At 40.0% G+C, this 23,076-nt stretch overlaps 1 long non-coding RNA gene across 1 annotated transcript in view; it reads left to right on the top strand.

Annotated features, from left to right (window-relative positions):
• The first annotated feature begins 823 nt into the window (after positions 1–823).
• Positions 824–23,076, top strand: part of LOC123653277 — a 74,228-nt gene continuing 51,975 nt past the window's right edge. The window contains exons 1-2 of the long non-coding RNA XR_006742988.1: positions 824–947; positions 7,144–7,210. This is a non-coding gene — a long non-coding RNA (uncharacterized LOC123653277). The remainder of the gene's footprint in view (positions 948–7,143; positions 7,211–23,076) is intronic.

Genomic DNA, 23,076 nt, shown 5'->3' with positions numbered 1-23,076 from the left:
CCCCTTCTGCTTCCTCTGACCATGTGCACCGTTCCAGGTGAAAGCTGTCATTGGGAGTTCTCAATAGGATCTAACCTTTCCAGTGTGCTGGGGCCTAGCATTTTTTCCTGAGAGCAAAAGCTGTAAGTGCTGGTGACTGGTACAGGCAGCCTGTGACCATGGCTATGGCTCTTAGGCCTTTAGCTCTATAATGCAGATAGGCAGCTGAGTGCTTTGACCTTAAAAAATGTGATTCCCCCACCCACTGCTGAATTCTGTTGTAATACAATGATTACCAAAAACCCATATATTGTATTTTTATCATATTCTCATGAATAACAACGAAAAACTGAGAATACACTATGTGCAAAGTTCTATTGTATGTTACACGCGTGGACAAAGTAGGGTGTGGTGGACATTCTGTGGCCACTAGTTTAGTATTAAGCCAGTTCCTGTATTCATATAGCCTCCCAAATTCATTTCCGTTATGGCCTTTTTCTGTGCCTGAAATTTCACCACAGTGTAGGGAAATATGCAATGCTCTGATACTGAGCTTTCAAGCATCTTGCAACATATTCATTCCAACAGTGAAGAATGATGTTTGTGTCTATCTTGACTCCCTCCCTGTATCTAGTTAGCTGCAATGAATGGTCAACTGGTGATTCATTGGATGCTATTTAGTTTGTTCTGTCAGCTGTTTATTAATCTGAAACTTCCTGTTAAGAAGCAGGGTGTGCTTTTTAAGGAAACCTTACACAGCATAAGTTTTATTTTGGGACTGGATGTACTAATATATAAAGAGGGATCTGTGAATGTCACTTAGTCCTGTACATAACCTTTTTTTTGTTTTTCAACAAAATTTTGTGTCAGGCACTGTTCAGTGCACCGATGGTAGGGGAATGAATGAGATAGTCTCAACATCTAGAAGTTTGCCATCTACTCCAGGGAGACAAGTGTAATAAAGTGTGGTAAGTACAGCCATAATTGTACAAGGTATGGTGGGATGCAAGGGAAGAACTGGAAAATTCTAGGGGAAGGAGGAGTGAGAAAGTTTTCACAGAAGAGGCTCTAGAAGGGAACTTAGGAAAGATTTTCAGTGGGTGGATGACACGACCAAGATGTCACAGTTTGGTGACAATGGAGGGGTTCATATTGGATAAGGAAGAACTTGAAAGTAGGAAAATGATTTGAAAGTTACTTAAGAGGTTGCTGCAATGTTTTAGGCAAGAGATCATAAGGGCCTAATTGAAGACAGAGGTGTGGTTTGGAGGAGATTTGATAGAACTTTGACAAAAGGATGAGACAGTGGGAGGTGAGGGGAAAAATGAGCTGAGTGAAGGTTTTTGTTTTGGAGCACCTGGTAAATTATGTTACCATTAGATAGAAGGGAACTTCATTGAAGACAGTGAGTTCACTCTTGGACCTGTTGACATTCAAGTGAAATGGGCAGACATCATTCATTCATTAGAAATTCAAGTTTGTAGTTTGAGAAAGAGGTGTGGGCTTGAAATACAGATATGAGCGATATCTAATAATTTGATCCTATTAAAACAGATTGTGTTTTCTGTTTATGGTGCTTGACAAAAGATTAGTGCTTCCAAAGTCTATCGTGTTGATTCTCAGGTAAAATGTAAGTGAATCCCAGATCATGGTGTTTTTCTTCAATGTTGTCAGCTTTTAGTTTGAGGGTTGGGTATATCAGGAAAGGGAAGAAAGTAGCACAAAGTAAAAATAATCTACAAATTAAACTTTAGGATGTTCACATCAATATTGAAAGTGTCACTTTAATCTTGGATGCTGTAAAATGAAGGTTCTTTTCCAACAGTGCTTTACTGGTCCTGGGAAGTTGGAAAAAATATGAAAGACCTGTCATCTTTTACTTTGCAAAGTGGAATTTTCAAGAATATATTTTAAAAATTTATAATTCTTTTATAAAATTGTCCTTTGTGCCCAGAAATCTAACCTAAACCTAAATCTAACACTAATCCTAATTCTACTATAAATCTACGTCTAAACACCCAAATCTATACCTAATTTTAAGCTGAACTTTAACTCTGACATTAACTAAAAACCTAATTGAAATCCTAACTCAGAACCTAAATGTACCATGTACCCTAACTCTAGCCTTAACCTTATTTTTTTTTATTTTTTTTGTCACTAACCCTAACCTTAACCTTAGAACTCGCTTTTTTAAAGGTATACCTATTAGGGGGGAGGTGTTCTTTGGGTCTCTAGTAACTAGATAAACAAAACAGAAAAGAATTTCAGATTGAGTAATTTAGAAGAAAAGATTAGCAGATTATCTTTAATGACATATAATGATTAGGTAACCTGACCTTTCTGATAAAGATATCCAAAGGTCTGGGTATTATTCCTGGATGACTACAGAACATCTTGCTTCTGTTCTCTGATTTCAGTAAGTGGACCTAATAAGTGTTACTATGAAAATACAGTGAATATCTCTCAGAGGCAAGATCCAAATTGAGGGTACATTTTCACAGATTTTGAAAAGGTGTAAGCTAATCTTGATCCCAAACTTCCACAAGTATAAGACATTCCTGCTCCAAAAGACACACATTAGACTCTTCCATTAGTTTCTAAATTCCAATGTGACCCAAACCCAGACCTTATCAGCTAGAACTCATCTAGACTGGACCAGTAATTAGTGGGGCAAGGTGCAATGTTAGGTTCTGGGAATTGTAGAAGTAATATAAGATAGCATTTCTACTCAGAGATGTTACAGCTAAGCTAAGGAAAAATGACCAACATACATGAAACAATGAGAGAGTATGATAGGACAGAACATAATTCAGTGCTACATTATGTGGTATAGATAGGGAGAGTGTAGAAAATATTTTCTGTAGCATTTAGCAGCTTTACCAAAACGATATAATATTCGTTTAATCCTTTGTGGGATCTTGGGAGGTTGATATAGGACAATTCTAAATGCATATGTAGAAATAGGCTAGAGGAGTTAACTATTTCTCCCCAACTCCCCCAGAAAAAGCAGAAAAACAGAGTTTTGAACTCAAGTTGGCCAACTTCAAATGCAATGGGAAGCTCACTCTATTTCATGGAGTAAATGAGACTTGAATTGGGCCTTACCAGACTGAGTAAAATTTAAACAAATGAAGTGAAAGAGAAGAGTATTTTGAATGGGGTAAATATTATAAGAAGAAGTCAGGAAGCCAGGAATAGGATAGCGAGCAGACAGAAAGGGGAGTGGATGAGGTAAGGTGGGAGGGGGAAAATGGGGCTTTGAGAGCCAGGCAAAGTGTTTATATTTCATCTAGGTTTCACTCAGAAGTTAGTGATGTTTTTAAACAGGACAGGGGCATAAAAAAAGGTCCATCTGATAGTGGTGCCAGGAAGAAATCCAACCAGGAGGGTGCAGAGGCAGGAAGGCCATCTAGGTGGCTTCAGGGTGAGGCTACCAGCAAGGGCCCGGAATGGGTGGCAATAGCATAAAACAGAAATAAATGTTTTTTTTCCAAAAGGCAATTCAAATAGATAGTCTCAGTGTTTGATTAAGCATGAGAGATGGAGAAAGGAAAAAAAAAAAATCAAAGAATTCCAAATTTCAAATACAGTCATACTCTGCATAAGGATGGGGATACAGTCTGAAAAATTTGCATTAGGCGATTTCATCATTGTGGGAACACATCATAGAGTGCCCTTGCAGAAACCTAGATGGCGTAGGCCACCTCTGCATTTATATGTGCTGTGCTTTTGCACGACTGGCAGCACAGTAAGTTTGTTTGCACCAGCATCATGGGTAACATGTGACTATTGCACTGAGGATGTTATGAGTTATGACATGACTTTACGACAGCTACGCATCTCTTTGAGATGGGAGTTTTTCAGCTACATTATAATCTTATGGGACCAACTTCCTATGTGCGGGCCATCATTGACCGAAATGTCATTGTGGGGCACATGACCGGAACTAGTTATGTGGCCTTATATAAGTCGTAGAATCTCTCTACGTGTGAAGAAAATGTGATGGCAACCCTTACCTTATAGGTGATTGAGGCTTGTTACGTATGCATGTTGTTTTAATGAAGAGAGGCAATTTTAAAATGTCTAGAAACATAGCCTAAGTAACATTATTTAAAATATGGAACATTGATAAGTATCTAAATGCTCTACTATGGGGGGAAGGAGTGAATAAGTTATGAAAATTTTGTAGAAATTAAAATCACATTTAAAGGACATTGAGGCTTAAATATTCAAAATATAAAGGTAGGTGGAGAAAACAGGACACAGTGCTATGTGAATATTTAAAATAAGCATATGGATTGAAAAAGGGACTGGAAAAATGTTAAAAGTGATTATCTCTGGCTAATGGTATGTGACTGATTTGTAGTATCACGTTTATACTTTGTGTTTTTCTAGAATTTCCAATTTTTAAAATTATTTTCACAATGAGAAAAAATATTTAGGGAAAAAAGAAATAGAACCAACTATTTAAAATCTTTAGATGTGTTCTTGGCCCTTGAAACTGTTTCCAAACAAAATAGTACTAAATAATGGGTAAAGAGCTAGCATCCTTCTCTTTCTCTATCTGACTAAGAAAATACAAGTGGAGTGAAATAGACTCTGAGACCTGGCAGAGAGGGAGAGAGGACTCTCAGAGGAGAAAGGCAGAGAGGGAAAGAGGGCACTCATAGGAGGAAGGGAATAGAGCTGAAGAAAGTAGAATACTGCATGAACAGAGCAGCAGTATACGCCTCCACAGAAAGGAAATCAGAATGCCTCTCTGGAAGGCACTCTGGAAGGATCTTTGGAAGCTATTTACAGCTCAGATAAATACAGGAAGTAGATAAGAATGCAGTTATGTCACAATTGCAAACAATGCTTCGCTGTACAATGTATTTCATTGGGTTTGCTAACCTCAAAGAAACCTTTACCACAATTCCTCTTGGCTTGCCGGTAGGATTGCAAAATGTTTTCAATGAATGTGTATTCGGGAATAATGGAAATTGATCATGTGGTGACATTATTGAAGCATTTACATGTTGAGAATTTTTTAAATGAATGTATAGATAACCAAATAGAGTATTTATAGGAAATAAGACCACAGTGTGCCCTTGAAGAAAATAATAATTGAAAACTAACAGAATAATGTATCTTAGAATCTTGATATTGATCCATGATAATTCCTGACTTTGTGCCAGAGTTTCTTATTTGAGGCAATATGGAGTGGTAAAATGCTCTGACTCCACATTTCCTGCTAAATATGTCATTTCACATGACCTTGTGCTATCACTTAAATTAAACACCATGGGGTTTATTGTTAATAGATAAGTTTCTGACTGATGGAGCCCTCCTTTTGGTTTATCATTGCATTTGTTTCACTTTTACCTGTGTGTTGTTTTCCACCAAATACATGCAGCTCAAAGTTCAGGGAACTCTCTTCAAATATTTTTTCTTCTCCCAGAGTAAATTCATTGGCCTTGCTCATGTTTACCACCACTGTCTGTTTTGGAAGTCACTCCACTGTATCACAGGTGAAACACTAGGGACTGCCCGGCAAAGGTTCAGAGTTCTCTAAATACAGAGTTCCCAAACCCCAGTAAATAACAAATCTGAATGGTGTCAGGGGGCAGTCTCTCCGTCTGGTTCCCTTTAAAATCAGCTTGTTATTAGATAGACCCACATGTGCTAGTTTTCTTGGCTGTGCTTACATTGGTAAAAATGGCATAAAAAACAAACAAACAAACAAACAAACAAAAAAAAAACCAATGACTTTCTCACTATCTCTCCCCACCCCCCAATGTATGTGATTCTTGCATATATTGTATATGCCAAGTGGGCAAAATTACTCTGTATAGAGATAGAAGATTTTTCCCAGTTGTAAGATATTTTTCAATATCTTAGGATGTCAAAGGAAACACGGTAAGATTGTTTGCTTAAGATATTCCCATGGAGCCGAAACCGGTTTGGCTCAGTGGTAGAGCGTCAGTCTGTGGACTGAAAGGTCCCAGGTTTGATTCCGGTCAAGGGCATGTACCTTGGCATATCCCCAGTATGGGGTGTGCAAGAGGCAGCTGGTCGATGTTTCTCTCTCATCGACGTTTCTAGCTCTCTATCTCTCTCCCTTCCTCTCTGTAAAAAAATCAATAAAATATACTTTAAAAAAAAAAAGATATTCCCATGGAAAATGACAGAAACATTAGGAAACCCAAAATTTACAGGTTGATACTAATATTTTAAAAGTTGAACTTCATTAGAGTATGTTTGCATCTTTACAATGTCTGGAGGAGGAAGGTAAACACTGCTGGGAAGAAGGGGTAAGAAATAATAACAAATGGGAGCTTTTTAAAAATATATATTTTTATTGATTTTTTTACAGAGAGGAAGGGAGAGGGATATAGTGATAGAAACACTGATGAAAGAGAAACATTGATCAGCTGCCTCCTGCACACTTCCTACTGGGGATGTGCTCACAACCAAGGTACATGCCCTTGACCAGAATTGAACCTGGGACCCTTCAGTCTGCAGGCCGACGTTTTATCCACTGAGTCAAGCTGGTTAAGGCAGAATGGGAGCTTTTCTATGTGAATTATAAAAATGAAATAATTGGGCCTAGCATGGCTTTTCTCTTGTAGCCCTCTCATCCTGCATTTTGGCTGAATGAGAGTCAGAATAGACTACAAGCTCTGGCACCATGTGTGTGCATCTGGGACTCCATAAGAGGCCACTGTTTCTCTAACTTGAGCTAACCAGTGCACTTCCGGTAGCAAGCTTTGGATTAATGATCAGAGCCAAAGGGTCTGATTCCTCTCGGCTTGCTGTAGAATCACTCTCCCTTTCACTGTCAGCTGTAAAGGTATCCCTTGCTGCACTTAGATCATTTCACATTGGAAAAAAACACACACTCTTTCGTGACAAATACAAGCAGAGAGCTCCTGGGGTTAGCTACAACTGTTTGAAGAAACTTTTACATAAGTTTGCAATGAATGATTCCTAAGTTGCTTGATACATGTACATTTTACACGACTCAAGATTGTGTGGTCTCTCTGAAGTGTAGAAGAAAATGAAAATAATTTGAAGGTTTTACAGAAAGAAAAGATTGGGATTTTCTCTCTGTTGTGGAGTGTTCTGGGATAAACACAGCCATTAACACCAGGCAGCTTAATAGAATGCATTTTATATTTCAAGTTTCAGACACAACCTCAAAGCAAAGAGGAACCTCTCCAAGAACTTGAGCAGTTCAGATGCAAGCCTGGTAAGTCACTGCTGACCTTTGGAACTTATATCTGAAGAAAAACTCTAACAAGAATATATTTAAGGAGAAATGTTTGGTCCTAAAAAATACTATTCTTTCTATAATATAACCATGACCATGTAAAAATAAGAATTCTCATGTGATAGGAGAAATGATTCGGGGTATCTTGTTGGGTTAAGAAAAATATTCTTGTTTTACCATGTAAATCTACTCTAGCATAAAATCAAATGGTCAGTGGCTTGGTATTTGAGGATCTAGACCACATGTGTCAAACACAAGGCCCGCGGGCCAAATCCGTCCTGCCAGGCCTTGCAATGTGGCCCACACTGCGCTGTCATCACTGCACTCCGCTGCGTTTCCATCACAATGACAGTTTATGACTGTTCAGTAAACCATTCGGCCCGCGATTTAGGCTGGATTTTAGATTTTGGCCCCTTCTCTGATTGAGTTCGACGCCCCTAATCTAGACAGTGGCTTGGTATTTGAGGATCTATTTATGCTTTTCTTTTAATATATTTTGAAATATTGACTGGTTGGATGTATAGAATTTTCATAAATATAATTGAGGGATGAGTTTATTGGAAAACCCAACTCTATCCTGATTTAAGGAGATATAGTTCCATTTTAAAGAAAATATTGCTTTCTGCCCTTTATTTAATATACAACTAAAGCATTGAGTTGATGACAAATATATTATAAAGGAAACCTGTGAACAATAACAATATTAGAATAATATTTCATATATTTACAAAGAAAAGCTGGACATTTAAACTTAAAAAAAAAGAGGTAGAAAGACAACATTTTACTTTCTGCTTATCCATAGAAATTGCCTTTATTTTTGTAATCAGACCCACTAAGGTGGCCTTTATATGGTACTTTGCCCTCATCATGCAAGTGGGGAAATACCCACATGTGAAATCATTGCAGTTTATTCAATGTCAGAGAGAAACTTGCTAAGCAGAAATACCACACAACCAATTGCCATGCAAATCAGTTCCCAACCACAGGAAATGTCAGAATTCCCTTTAAAGACAAATGATGACTACACAGAATGCATAGTTTATAAATAATAAGAAAATTGTAAGAAAGAATGCCACTTGTGCTATGCTATCTGTTTCTAAGAAGAGTAAGTATAATAATTAATCAATAACAGTGATTAAGTCTCATAGTGTCAGAAACTGTAAAAGTAGACTAAATTTCAGCCTAATTGCATAATCTCAATTAGATAAATGAGCAGATATAAGCATAGGAGTGAGATGTCATCAATTAGATAAATGAGCATGATATAAGCATAGGAGTGAGATGTCAGGGACAGTGTTGGGGGAGGGGAGGACATGCTGGGATATACTTTTGTGATGTGAACTGAAAAGATGAGTTTCTCAGGAAGACCTCTTTCAATCATAAGATGTGACTCCCTAACCCCACCCTCTCCCCACCCCTATCCTGGAATTTCACTTTTCAGAGATGAGGGAAGAAAAGGAGCCACCTGTCACTTTTATGGATGCTCTCTGTCTTTGAAAAGGAGGAAATGAAGTTTTCAGAAAGGGATCCTGATCAAGTTAGAGAAACCCTAAAGGGATCTATGGGATTCTAGATGGTTCATCCTTCAGTGGTCCTAAAAATCCCTTACAATTTTATGCAGAATTGCTGTGCATGGGAAGAGAAAGAGAGAGAGGAGAAAAAAAAGCTTCCTGCTCTTTGTAAACAGATACAGTTCAGCCAGTGAAATGTAAGAACGCTGTATAGTCAATGCCACCTCATGATGTTTTGGTTAATGATGGATCACATATAGGATAGTGGCCCCATAAGATTCTAATGGAGCTGAAAAATCCCCATTGCCTGTGCCATCATAGCCATCATAACATCCTAGTGCCACTCACTGCTCACATGTCGTATAAGAGTATAGCAATACAATTATGTACCACACTTTCTAATGACAATAAACAACTATGCTACTGACTTATGTATTTACTACACTTTCTCTTAATATTTTAGAGTGAATTCTTTCTACTTACACAAAAGCGTTTTCTGTAAAACAGTACGCTGTTATGCCAGCAGCATCCTCATACATCTTATATTTATGTCTCTTGATTGCATAATTTCTCTGGTGCTTGACTTAATCTAGTGTTGTGTTCTAAGTTAGTGTAGCCTACTTGTTTACAGAGTCTATAGCAGTGAACACCAATGTCCTACGCCTTCATATATATTCACCATTCACTCAGTGACTCACCCAGAGCAACTGCCGATCCTGCACGTTCTATTTATACTGTATGCCCTATAGATATGGTGCGCTTTTCTTATCTTTTATAGTGTATTTTTGCTGTACATTTCCTATGTTTAGATATGTTGAAATACACAAAAACTTGCCTTCGTGTAACAATTGCATACAGTATTTAGTACAATAGCATGCTGTGCAGGTTTGTAGCGTGGAGCAATAGGCTATGCCATATAGCCTAAGGGTGGAGTAGGCTCTGCCATCTAGGTTTGTGTATGTGTACGTGCACTCTGTGATGTCCACACTAGGATGAAAGCAGCCAACAATGCATTTCTCAAAACATGTCTCCATCATTAAATGGCATATGACTTTAACTAGTTAGTCTTGCCCAAGCAGTAGTAGAGACTAGGCCACAAGAGAAACTGAGGCTTACTGAGGTGGCTCTGCATTTGGTTCAGAAGGGCTGAGCTGAAGACTCTTGTGGAGAATCAGAATACAAGAGCATCAAAGTCATAGTTAGGAAGAGAGGTATATGGACCTGAGGATCAAGACAAGAAAGAAAGCTAGAAGCTAGAAGTAAAGATGGTAATGAGTTAAAAGCAGAATAGGGCAGGTGGAAAGGAAGGAATCACGACAAATGATTCTGAGTTAATTCAGCTCCCAAACAGTGCACATCAATGTGCTGGCTGAGCTGGACATGAGCTGGTGGCCTAAAGACCGGGCACACTGTTCTCCAGATACTGTGGCTAGGCCAACTCTGGCTAAAATCTTATATTTTAGACTAAAGGTTACCTCAAGACATCTTCTGTAGCAAACTCAGTTTCTTCCCAGAAGGTTGTAGACTCTCAGGTGGATCCCATAGATTTCCCAGGCCATCTTAGTCCTTGAGGACAAAGCATCCTCTGTCGCTGTTAGTTACAAGTTGAGTCAAGTCTGTATTTAAACGTTCAATCTGGTGAAATAATCAATTGCCAAGCCTCATTCAAAAGAGAGGCTTCTCCCTCCCTCCCCGAGGCCTGGTTGATGCAGGGAAGCCTGCCATGGGGTGCTTCTGGTTTACAGAGAGCCAAATTTTGTTTTACTCTGGGATAGTGGGACATGCAGATGGAGAAATGACTGTGGTGAAGGGAGAGGAGTTTATTCAGAGTTTCCTAGAAGAGGTGTGGCTTGGCCCGTGGGAAAGCACCAGGGTAGGTTTGAGGTAGAGGAAGGGAGAGGAAAGTTAGTCAAGTGCCCTTGTTGCGGTTTCCATGGGGATGGGCAAGGCAGGTAAGTTGATTTGAATAAATTGAGCAGGCTCTGTCTCCAGATTTCTGGTACTTGGTCCTGGGTGATGAGGGGAGAGGGGGATGATGAGGTCTGGGCTTTGGATTGGTTGGTTTGCAAATGAAAGGGAATTACTATCTAGTTGTGGGTGGGTCAGTGTCTCCAGGATCAGCAAGGTCTCAGATGTCAAAGCAAGAGGAATGCAGAAATAAAAAGGCATCATTAATGTCATTCTGCCCTCTGTTCCCACCTCACTCTCCTGATTTCTATGTGGACCACCACCTGCAGACAGCTAGTCTGACCTGCCCAGGAAGAGAGATAAGGTAGGTAGAAGCTCTTGAAATCCAGCTCCACACTAATATGTTGTGAGTGCTCTCTGAATGTGGCAGATTCCCTCAGCTGATTCATTTTCTGGGGGATGAGAGAGCTTTCATGAGCTTTTAAAGAACCCCTCTGGGTCCCTTTGAGGTGGAGCTTGACTTGCCTGCCTGGTCATTATCAACTTCTAATGCTCAGTCCCTGTGACCAAGGCTTCTATTCCGTTTCATTCTGCTGTGGTGAGGTAAGCTTACCCTCCCTTCTCCCCCAACTCCTACTCCCTCAGAAGGCCTTGGGGAAACATCCCCTTTTGTAAATGACCCTGTCTGACTCTCATCTCCGGGCTGCCCCACTGGCCACGGGGAGAGATGTGCACCTGTGTCCGGGAACTCATTGGTGGAGGGCGGTGTCCTCCTAATGCAGCTCTGCCTCGGACTCATCTAGCAGCACATTGCAGACCCCCTTTATGCATGAGCCAAGCTATCCAAGTGGTTGTGCTGCGGCTCTGCTCCCACTTGGGTTATGTTTGGGGAAAAGCCTCTCTGCCTCCTCCCTGGTGACAGGTGAGGGCGCTGGAGGAAGCACAGGATACCACAACTTGATCCGAAGAAATCTCTCTTCCTCTTCACATCCATTCTTCCATTCTTTTTACAGCTTGAGTCGGGTGATGGGTTAAGCTTTGTAAAAGCAGTTTTCAGCTCTTACACGCCTTATATAGGTGGTCTTTGAAAGTTGGCAGTAGCTGGAACCTATTTTTTTCAGTCTTTGGGGGAACAACTGAAACAAAACAAGTCCTATTCCAATCTCCTGTTAAAATTAATAATAAAAACTACTAATGAGAAAGAGGAAGCACACATTGAATATGATGAAATGTGCAGAGACTCCAGTAGCTTTCAGAAGAAAACCACATTAACCATTTAAAAAGTTAATCAAACACTATTTTTTTTTATCAAATTACAGTATCAGTGACACCTGTTGCCTCAATAATTTACTGCCATTCCCATGCTCACAAGTCAGCAGAGATATTTCTTTTGTATCAAAATGATAGAAACCAATATTTTTTATTGTTGCTTATTACATTAGTAAAGACAAAAGTTTGGTGCTATTTTTTTAATGTGATAGAATGAAATTATTGCAGTGGCTATGTTTTGGCCTTTGGCAATATCAAATGATGAAATTAGCATTTTCAAAACTATCAAGTCCCAACTTTCTTTATTTTTTAGTATTTCTTTATTGTTGAAAATATTACATATGTCTCCTTCTCTCCCTCCCCCCATTGACTTCCTCCAGCCTACCTCATGTCCTTCCCCTCAAGCCACCCCACCTTACCCTGCCAGCCTGGCCTTCACCACCCTATTGTCTGTGTCCCTGGGTTATGCATACAAGGTCTTTGGTTGATTACCTCCTGTCACCCACTCTCCTCACCTTCCCTCCGAGATCTCGCACTCTGTTCCATGCTTCCATGTCTCTGGATCCACTCCCTTCATCAGTTTATTTTTTCCCAACTTTTTTAAAGATAAATTTGATTGTCCAGTTATGCTTAAAAGGGGTATTTTGACTCAGAGAATACTTTCTATCAACTGGCTTCTTTTAAAATTTCCATTCAGAGCAAAGTTTGTAACTGTTGAAGATCTGAGAACAGTATTTCCAACTCTATTCCTAGCATATGTTTGCTTTGGGGGAGGGGCATTGTTCTTATTATTTATTATCCTAATTTGTGCTGACCAAATTTTATTAAAACCTGGCTTATTTTTATGGAAACAATTAAAATCTCATATCAATTAAATAAATGTTGGCTACAAAATTCAGGCATTAGGTTTTATTGAGTGTAAGGCACTCCAATGACTAAAATTACAGATGATATGTATGAAATTAACCAACATCTCTTACATTTCAGAATGAATTTCTAAAACTTGAGCTGGTTTTCACATCACTCCTGACTTTCTTTTTAAGTTTAAATTCAATATAGAATTGGAATGATCTTATTTTGTGAACAAGGATCAATATCTATTTGAGTTATCTAGTACTGTATAACAAATAAACCCAAAACTTAATGTCTTAAAATAATGTTTTATGTAGTACTTCTCATCATTTTTGTGGGTCAGGAGTTTGGAAGTGGCTCATCTGAGTAGCTCTGGCTCACAGCGTCTCATGTGGAGCAGTCTGATGGTGGCTGCTGTGGGATCAGTAGGGTGCTGGGGACCAGCTGGGGACCAGCCAGGCCTCTCTCTCTGCAGGTGATATCTCCTCATGACTGGTTTGTGCTTCTGTATAGCACAGCAGTCTCAGACTTCTTAAGAGAGTGAGAGAGAGAGAGAGAAGGAAATTATATTCCTTATAATGACCTTGCCTTGGAAGTCATTTGTGTCACTACTGCCATATTCAGTTGAGACAGTCATCAAATCAAGTTCTAGGGAAGGAGACACAGACTCTATCACTTGATGGGAGAATTAAAACATTTTCAAGAGAGTGTATAGGGCCCTGGCCAGTGTAGCTAAGTTGGTTGGAGTATCATCCTATATACCCAAAGATTGTGGGTTTGATTACTAGTCAGGGCACATACCTGGGTTGCAAGTTGCATCCCTGGTCAGAGCACATGTGAGAGGCAACTGATCAGTGTTTACCACATCAATATTTTGTTTCTCTCTCATCTCTCCCTTCCCCTCTCCCTAAAATCAATAAACATATCCTTGGGTGAGGATTAAAAAGAGAGAGCAAGAGATTGAGAGAAAGAGTATGTAGAATCAGGAATTTGTCCATTTTTAGAAATACAACATTCTACAGTTTGCTCTCTGGCTGCAATATTCTCGCATCCCCACCATAGCAAAATGTGTTCACCCCCTCTTGTAAGACTCCAAAATATCATGCATTAAGGCAAAAGGCTTAGGCTTAAGTTTTAAGATCAAGTCATCTAAATCAAGTATAGGTACATCTGGGGCCTCGTAAGTATAGTTTTTTTATATGCAGCTCCTTGAGTAACATTCCTCTCAGTCTAAAGACTTGAAAAGTAAAGAGACAACCTATGTGGTCTCTACATATACAACCTACAATAGTGGGACAGCATAGAATAACTGCTGTAGAAGCTCTGATTCTAAAGGGGTGGGGATGGAGGAGAATAGGAAGAACACAGCAATTCCAAAAACCCATCAGGCACTATTGCCAGGTTATTGATTAGGGCTCAGGCCTACTACTCTGGGAATGATTCTCTACAGTTCTTGATTCTCTCCTCTGAGCTATTCATTTCTCCCTTTGAATAAAATGTAGCCAATTCTGCTTTCTGCCTGTAGAAGTTTTGGGGTCTAAAGTTCTTTTTATTTTATGTTTTTATCCTTTCCTGACCCAGTTGATGCTGTTTCTACTAGTACAATTCTCCTAAAAACCTTGTGGCTCTCCTATAAATCATACTGCAGTTTATTCAGTAGAAAAATGGAAAAATAGTTGAATAGAAAATCACAAAAATGCAATGGCTCTTAAACCTATGAAAAGAAGCTTCTCCAAGTCAGAGAAATGTAAATCAAAATTCACTATGAGGACACAGGGGGCTTCTGGAATGCTAGGAGTTTTCTCTTTCTTCATCAGTGTGCTGGTCACATGGGTATTTTCAGTTTGTGAAATTCACTGTCTGTGTTATGATATATGCACTCTCTATATGTACCGTATTTTCTGGCGTATAAGACGACGCCCTAATTTTACAGTTAAAACATAGGTTTAGCTGGAACCGGTTTGACTCAATGGATAGAGCGTCGGCTTGGGGACTGAAGGGTCCCAGGTTCGATTCTGGTCAAGGGCATGTACCTTGGTTGCGAGCATATCCCCAGTGGGGGGTGTGCAAGAGGCAGCTGATCGATGACTCTCTCTCATCGATGTTTCTAACTCTCTATCTCTCTCCCTTCCTCTCTGTACAAAATCAATAAAATATATTTAGATTAAAAAAAAATAGGTTTAGACCTATATTCGCTGTATAAGACTACCCCCCACTTCAAAGAAAAGACATACTTTGCCGTCAAGATCTGCAGGTAATTTTTGTGCAATTTTGGTCTTTTGCCCCCAATTTTCAGTTGACTTTTTTTCATTTCAAAAGTCGTCTTATACGCTGGAAAATATGGTATATTATCTATAATAATGAAAGCCTAAGTGACCATTGCAACCAAACGGACGACCCAACAGACTACATGGGGTGACCAGGCCGGCACGGGGGTTAGTGAGGGATGACCAAGTGACTGAACAGCAGGCTGTGTGGGGTGACCAGGCACACAGAGGAGGCAGTTGCAGGTGACCAGGCCATGGGGGGTGGGGGAGTGAGAGAACAGTGACTGGCAACCAGGCCAGCAAGAGGGGCAATTGGGGGCTATCAGGACAGCAGTAAGGGGCAACCAGGCCAGCAGGGGGGCAGTTGAGGGCAACTAGGCCGGCAGGAAGGGGAGAGGGAGGGAGAGACAGTTGGGGATGAAGAGGCCAGCAAGGGGGGCAGTTAAGGGCAATCAGGCAGGCAGGCAGGTGAGCAGTTAGGAGTCAGTGGTCCCGGATTGTGAGAGGGATGTCTGACTGCTGGTTTAGGCCTAGGATTGGGCCTAAACCGGCAATCAGACATCCCCCAAGGGGGTCCAGATTGGAGAGGGTGCAGGCTGGGCTAAGGGGACCCTCCCAAATGCATGAATTTCATGCACCCCAGGCCTCTAGTACTTAAATAAGAATTTAAAAAGCAAACCACACCAAGAACGCACGTCTCATGTATCAGATAGGCAAACATCCCAAAGTTTAGACAATATATTCTCTAGAGAAGGCATTGGGAAACCGGCACTTTTATATAATGCTAGTCTGTATGCAAAGGGATAAAATTTCCACAGAGGGGCACGTTGTAATATCTAGCAAAATCTTTTTCTTTTTCATTAATGTATAAGGAATTCTTTCCATTGTTCTCCTGTATAACTTTGTCTCTGTTACAACTTTCCCAAAGTTTTACTCTTCGTTTTTATGAGAAATTTTTGTTCCTATACTTCTTCTCTTTTCTTTTCCTTCTCTTTTCCTGGTCCTCCCCCTTCTGTCTCCTTTCTTCTCTCTGCCTTTCTGAATATAATTCAGTTTATTGCTGTTTTTAGGCTAAGGTTCTACATCATCTTTTCTTAATTAGAAAAGTGATTAAATTATTTAATATTATTCTCTCAAAAATTGAATTGCTTTGAATTTATATGAACTCTTTACTTATTTATTTTTTCAATGCTGAGTATAGTCAGTAGACCTTCATTGGAAAATATATATATATAATTCTCCACCATTAAAGTGACAGACCACATACTTGGGCTTCTGTTTGGTTTCTTTCTATATATGCCCCTGGAAATAGCTTATAGTTTGGAACATGTTCTTTTACACTATACAATCCCCATTTATGAAATGTTATCCTCACTCTTCATATCCTGAAGACTATATAATCTAGCATAGTATGATAAAATGCTGCAATATTTTATAATTTTTGCAAAATTTCTTATTTTGCAATAGTTCTAAAAGAGCAGACTATGACTCACACAATTTTCCTGGAGTCATATTTCAGGAAAATTCATGAATTATATGACCTCAACAGTATTTTGTTGGATGAAGCATCAGCAGAAGCTGATAAATTACAGTTTGAGAGATCTGTTTAGGGAATAATAGCAACATAAACTTCCTCTATAGTTTACATCTTGTGTTTAGCCTTGCAGCTTGTTCTATTCCATATGTACATATATGTCTGAAGTTTTAATAGGGAATTTTTGATTAACCACAATTCCTGCTCACTTTTAAATAGAGAGTTTAATATCTTCAAAAATTTGACTTTCAAGTGATGTCTTGAAAAACACACACACACAAAACCTTATTTATTTCTTAGGCAGAAAATACAGGCCAACTATTGAATAGATAATCAATATTTTCTTAATCCTGAAATGATAATAGCAGCTAACATTTTTAAAAAATTTTTTTACTTATAGGCGCTTTCCTAAGTGTTTTACATTATGTAATTAATTTACATTAATCATAATTTTTGCAACTACCTCATGAGGTAGAGACTTTAATGATTAGAGATAAATATAAAATTATCTTAATACATAAATAAATTTAGAGATAAATAAAATTTTCCACCCAGTGTTGCTCAGTGATTGAGTGTCGACCTATGAACCAGGAGGTCATAGTTAGATTCCTGGTCAGGGCACATGAGTGTGTTGCAGGTTCAGTCCCCAGAAGGGACATGCAGGAGGCCACCGATCAATGATTCTCTCTCATCATTGATGTTTCTGAATAAACTAGAATTCTCCCTCTCCTTTCCTTTTTGAAACCATCTCTGTGGATTTATTTAATTAGTTTTCCTACTCTATTTCTCTCTTCTACTTATTTCTTTGTCTTTGCCTATAAATGCATCAAGAGCTTTCCTTCCCTAATGTCACACTGTTCCATCCAGTTATTTCCCTTTCCCTCTCCTTTGTTTCACTGTCAAATTTCTTGGTAATGTTTTCTATTGTACAATCACTGATTTCTCTTCTCCCATGTACTTCTCATTCCCTTGAAGCCTGGCTCCTGTCCTCACCATGTGACTGAAATAGACATAGCAAAGGTCATCCATGACCTCAAATCCAGTGTCCTTTTGAGTGGCAGTTATCTTATTTTATTTCATTTTTTCCATCACCATTTACCTTCTCTATGCCCTTTTCCACCTCCACTCCCACCCTTGCAACCACCACATTATTGTCCATGTCCTTGAGCCCTATCATCTATCTATCTATCTATCTATCTATCTATCTATCTATCTATCTATCTATCATCTTCTTTTTTGCTCAATCCCTCCCTGTATTACCCTGAGTGGTCATCTTAGTGAACCTCCATTCTGAAAACTCCTCCCTGGCCTCTCTGAAGCCGCTCTCTTTTCCTCCCTCTCCACCTAACTTCACCCTTAAATGTCACCTATAGTTCTTCCCTGGCTTCACTGTTAACTGGGGCTGAGGAGATGGACTTGGCAATGGCTCCTATTGTGTTCTCTCTAGTGACACTTCTAGGCACGGATTCTCCCATGGTTGCCATTTTCACTTCTTCCCGAGGGTATTCTAGAAATAAGAACACTTCAAAATATCTGCATCCAAGTCCAGAAGTTGACATTTTTGTTTCCCTCATTGCCGGGCTCCAATAAAGGAAGGAAGTGACTTTTGGTGACAAAGGCCTTGGTCGTTCTCTGTGTCATGTGCTGGCTATTGAAAAGGAGCAGAACAAAAGAGGGTTTTATGAGGATCTGTAAAACCTTGGAGCTGTTCTTGCCTCTGGGCCCTTTTGAAGAACTCAGATTGTATATAGGCACGACATTCTGCTACATTTAGTCTATGAGCCCCGTGAGTCCCGATTCTCAGTAGAAGATGTGGCTGTGCATTTCATTCCAAGTGAAGAGTCATTGAATAAGCTATTTTTGAGACACAAGTGCTGTATCTTTTACTTAGAAAACAGCAGTTCTTATTACAAGCTGCCTAAAACCTCTTTACTACAGCGTGGGGAAACATCCGGGGACTCACCCAGGGGAGCCTTCCGCTAGTTTCTGGGTATCTTCCCTCAATGGCTTCTCCAAAGCTGAGTCATCCATTTATGCTTCACATTCATGTGTAAAGACTGCAGTTACTTACCCACTTCTCACTTTAAATTGTCCTTCCTCTTCCACTTTGTTTTTTCTTTTCTGCCCTTCCTTCCTTTTTGCTCCTGGTACTATTTTGCTGGAAACCATGAGTAACCCTGGAAAAATTGCACTTTCAAGGTTCTTTTCAAGAACAGAAGACACAAATGACAGAAGTTGCGCAAATGCTAAGCTGAAAGGGGGGGGGAAGTTCTTGAAAAGTAGCAAAGTAGGCTGACATATACAATAATAATATGGAAGACTTGTGTACATCTCGTGACCCTGAGGGAGGACAGCAGAGAACCTGTCCCAGAAGCTCTGGGATCTCCAAAGGCCCTTTCTGCCCCCGCAGTATCAGGAAAGAAAGAAACCTGGTCACCCAGACAGGTAGCCGAGTTTTAGACTCAAAAATTCATTTCATGTTGCATTCTTTCATGCCTTAGTAAAGTTGACTTCCAACAGTCACTGAAAGCCCTATTTTGGATTTGTTTTGTTTTGTTTTCTGGAGGAAGTAAAGATACTGATCTTATCAGGCTCAAATGATCCCTTGGTTTTCCTTCTTTTAGATTAAATTTTTAGAGGAATGTGAACACACTCTTAATACTTTTCTAAGAAGCATTTATTTAGTCCCTCTTTTAGGCTGCCAAGACTTATCAGAAGACCCTTCTTTTTAACTCTATTTTCTACTTTTGTATATTCTAGATAGTTTCAAGGGTTTACACAGGGATAAAACAGTGTTAATTTAAGATGGAAGTGACGCGGGAGGGAAGGAGTTGATCATGCTAATGATATTATATATTGTTTCTCCTTTCCTTCAGTCTTCCACTTACATCCAAACTCAAGGTTGTCTACTCCTTTGTGTTTAGCTTTGCATCACAGTTCTTTTTCAAGTCACATTGCTCACTAATTACTCTGGGAGTTTAAGTTGCTGCGTCTAATCAGATGCCACCCAGAATCTGAAATTACGCAACAGCAGCCATCCTTACAATAATCTGCAACGTCAGCTGCCAGGTTCTTTTCCTGATCTAATGTTTCTTCCAAGGTCGAATGGCAAACAGCGAGGAAGCTTTCCTTTCAGAACTCCCTTTTCCGCGGAGTTAGTCTAGGATTTATGTTTTAGATATCAGAGAACATAGCAATTTCACAATCACCCATCTTGCTCAATAGCAGATGGGAGGACAGACCAAGAAATGTGCTCTTCAGTGGTTTCCTTTCGCCGACTTATAATAATGGATCCCTGTAATCAGTTTAAGAACTTTGCCTCGCTTCCCTAACTAGTTTGGCTCAGTGGATAGAGTGATGGCCTTGCCTGCGGACTGAAGGGTCCCAGGTTCCATTCTGGTCAAGGGTGTGTATCTTGGTTGCGGGCACATCCCCAATAGGGGGTGTGAAGGAGGCAGCTGAACAATGTGATGTTTCTCTCTCATTTAAGTTTTTGGCTCTTTATCCCTCTCCCTTCCTCGCTGTAAAAACAAAAAACAAAACAAAACAAAAAACAATAAAATATATTTTTTTAAAAAGAAGAACTTTGCCTGGCATCAGAATCGGTGGGAGGGTTTGTTACATGCAGATTGCTGAGGCGTTTTAGATTCAGTGATTCTGAGAAAGCCTGAGAACTTGCATTCCCAGCATATTCCTAGGTGATGCGATGCTGCCAGTACAGAGACTGCACTTTGAGAACTGCTGCTCTGTTATAATATAATATTACAGCGTGGTCACTATGCAGCGAACCTAAATCAGTTTCTACTTTCTCTCTTTGCATATGGAAGAGAAAATGGGAAATTAATGTGGAAATTTTTGGTGAAGAACACATTGTCAAAAAATTATGTATTAAAAAACCTACTGTCTCCTATGACCTCAAATGTGAAGCACAATGCATAAAATTACCTGAGATGAAGAAGCCAGATCATCTTTTTCTCAGTGAAGTTCTGGGAGGGGTTGCCTCGCTCTGGTTTTGCTTTTGCAAATGGACCATAAGATTTGGTATCAGATGAATAGTGTTGAGGCGGGATCCGTTTACTATATGCAGAACCTATCCAATCCAATTGAAGATGCAGTCCAGTTGCATCTTCAATCCGGTTGGTCTACTTGACATCACAATACTTAGTTATCTGTCATCCACCCCACTGACAGGATCGAATCAGGACATGCTCCTACAGCCAAGTCATAGGTCACTCAGTGTCTTTCTCTGGAAAGTTTACCTTTGAAATTCAAACACAACTCAGAGTCCCTGTGTCGTTATTCAAAGAAATGATGCAAGAGTACCTCAGAACATGTTTTGCATGGTTTTGATCCTTCTTTCCTTCCTTTCTTCCTTCCTTCCTTCCTTCCTTCCTTCCTTCCTTCCTTCCTTCCTTCCTTCCTTCCTTCCTTCCTTCCTTCCTCCCTCTCTCTCTCTCTCTCTCTCTCTCTCTCTCTCTCTCTCTCTCTCTCTCTCTCTCTCTCTCTCTCTCTTTCTATTGATTACTGAGAGTAAGGGAGAGGCGAGAGATTAGAAACATCAATGATGAGAGAGAATCACTGTTCAGCTGCCTCCTGCATGCCCTCTGCTGGGGATTGAGCCTACAACCTGGGCATGTGCCCTGACCAGGAATGGAACTGTGACCTTCTGATGTGAAGGGTGATGCTCAACCACTGAGCCACACCTAAGAACTCCCTCCATTTTTTTTTTTTTTTAAGCTTGAGGTGTTTATCACCTTTGAAGCACCTATAGAGCACTAGTCTTCTCTTTTACATTCTCCTCATGATATTTCAATTTTTTAAAAAGCTCATATGTCAAAAGAGATAAGAGGTCGAGGTGCTGTCTCAAGCACAAACACTGTAAAAAAAAGTGAGCAAAGACAGCGCCTTCATACTGCAGCTAGGTGTGGCTATGGATGTCCAGCCCCCAGAGCCTCATAGACTCGTGGTGAGGGTGGAGCGGGGGGCGGGGGTGGGGAGCCCTGGCCCATGCAGGACTGGCACTTGCTGTGCAGAGATGGGTGAAGAATACTGAAACCGGTTGAACCTTAAGCACATACAGCAGCCGAAGTGCCTAAATATCTTGTTTTGTTTTAGCATTTGGTGTCCTGAGTCTAACAGAACTGTGCGATCCCTGTTGTTCAGACCTGCGTCTATGTGAACAAAGTAATCTTAGAGAAAAGTCGGGGCAACAAATCAGCACTATTCCATGGGGTTATGTTGTCAAGCATGTTCTTTCCTTGACTCACCTCAGCTGATTGCTTCCTTTCACTTTCCAAGAGAGAATAGAAAGCAAAGGTAACAGATGCCGCCAGGAAAAGACAGAATTGTAGCCTTTGTGTCTTTCCTTCTCCTCACTTTTGAACTCTGGTCCTACTTTCTAATTCTCCTTTTCACCACCATCTTTCTCTTCTAATATAAAATCACTGTAAAGTCATATACCAATTATTCAAAACCCCCTTTCTCCCCTACACCCATTTTTTCTTTATTATTATTATTATTATTTTTTTTTTCTTTTTCTTTTTTCAGTTTCACACTGAAGTCTCCTCTGGTTTTTCAACAAACTCTCTGCTGATTTTCATAGCCAGATGCCAGTGGGGCCCTCTTACTGGTTCTGGTTCTCTGGGGTTTGGAGCCTGGCATTGGGCTCAGACACAGAGCTCCACAGAAGGAACCTTGGCAGCTGAAATATCCCTCCCAATTTTCAACCACAGCATGCGGGTACAGGGCCAGCCCTTTTTGTATTACTGCCCTTCCTTTTAGTCAATGTGACTTCTGTAAATCTTCGATTTATAACGTCTTAGCCGTCAGTTGGTTATTCAGGTTGATTGTTCCGGTTTGGAGGAGGTGAGTGTAATTTCCACCTATTCTGCCGTTGTCTTGTTATGCTTAGGCACCAATTTATTGATTGCTTGTCGTCTGTCCTACTAGTTTAATGATGCAGAAAGTGAATGATAGTGAGTGTATTTTTATGATTGTCCTCAAACAATGACTTATTTAGCAGCATTATGACGACATTTCTTAAGCTTAACCAAGGCTAACTTATGTTTCTTTGCAATCTGTCGGGGCTATAGTTTTACAGTGATTTAAAAACAATGTCCTTTGAGGCTGCTAAAACTAAATGCTAGTAAACAAATCAACTTGAAAGAAAATAACATGGATTCACTCTACTAATCAGCTATTCTTGAGGAGTGAATAGCCACCATACTCAGATATTTGGGCCTGAGGCTGAAAAGGCAAGGCAAGAAATTCTCTCCTTAAGCGTTCCTCCTGGAACCACATAAATATCTCATAACAGGTTCAACTTGTCTCCACATAATTTATGACCTTGTTCTGGCTCATATCATGCCTCAACAGTGACTTTGAAGAAGTAATTGTTCAGGAAGGAGATGAGCAATGACGTCCTATCCTGTTCTGAAAATGAAGCTGAGCAAACCCTGAGGAACAGAATGTCCCTCCTGAGACTCATGGTAGAGCTGTGCGGGG

Source organism: Pipistrellus kuhlii, unplaced genomic scaffold (assembly GCF_014108245.1).
Source record: "Pipistrellus kuhlii isolate mPipKuh1 unplaced genomic scaffold, mPipKuh1.p scaffold_m20_p_3, whole genome shotgun sequence".
NCBI lineage: Eukaryota > Metazoa > Chordata > Mammalia > Chiroptera > Vespertilionidae > Pipistrellus > Pipistrellus kuhlii.
This window is presented reverse-complemented; position numbering and strand designations above follow the sequence as displayed.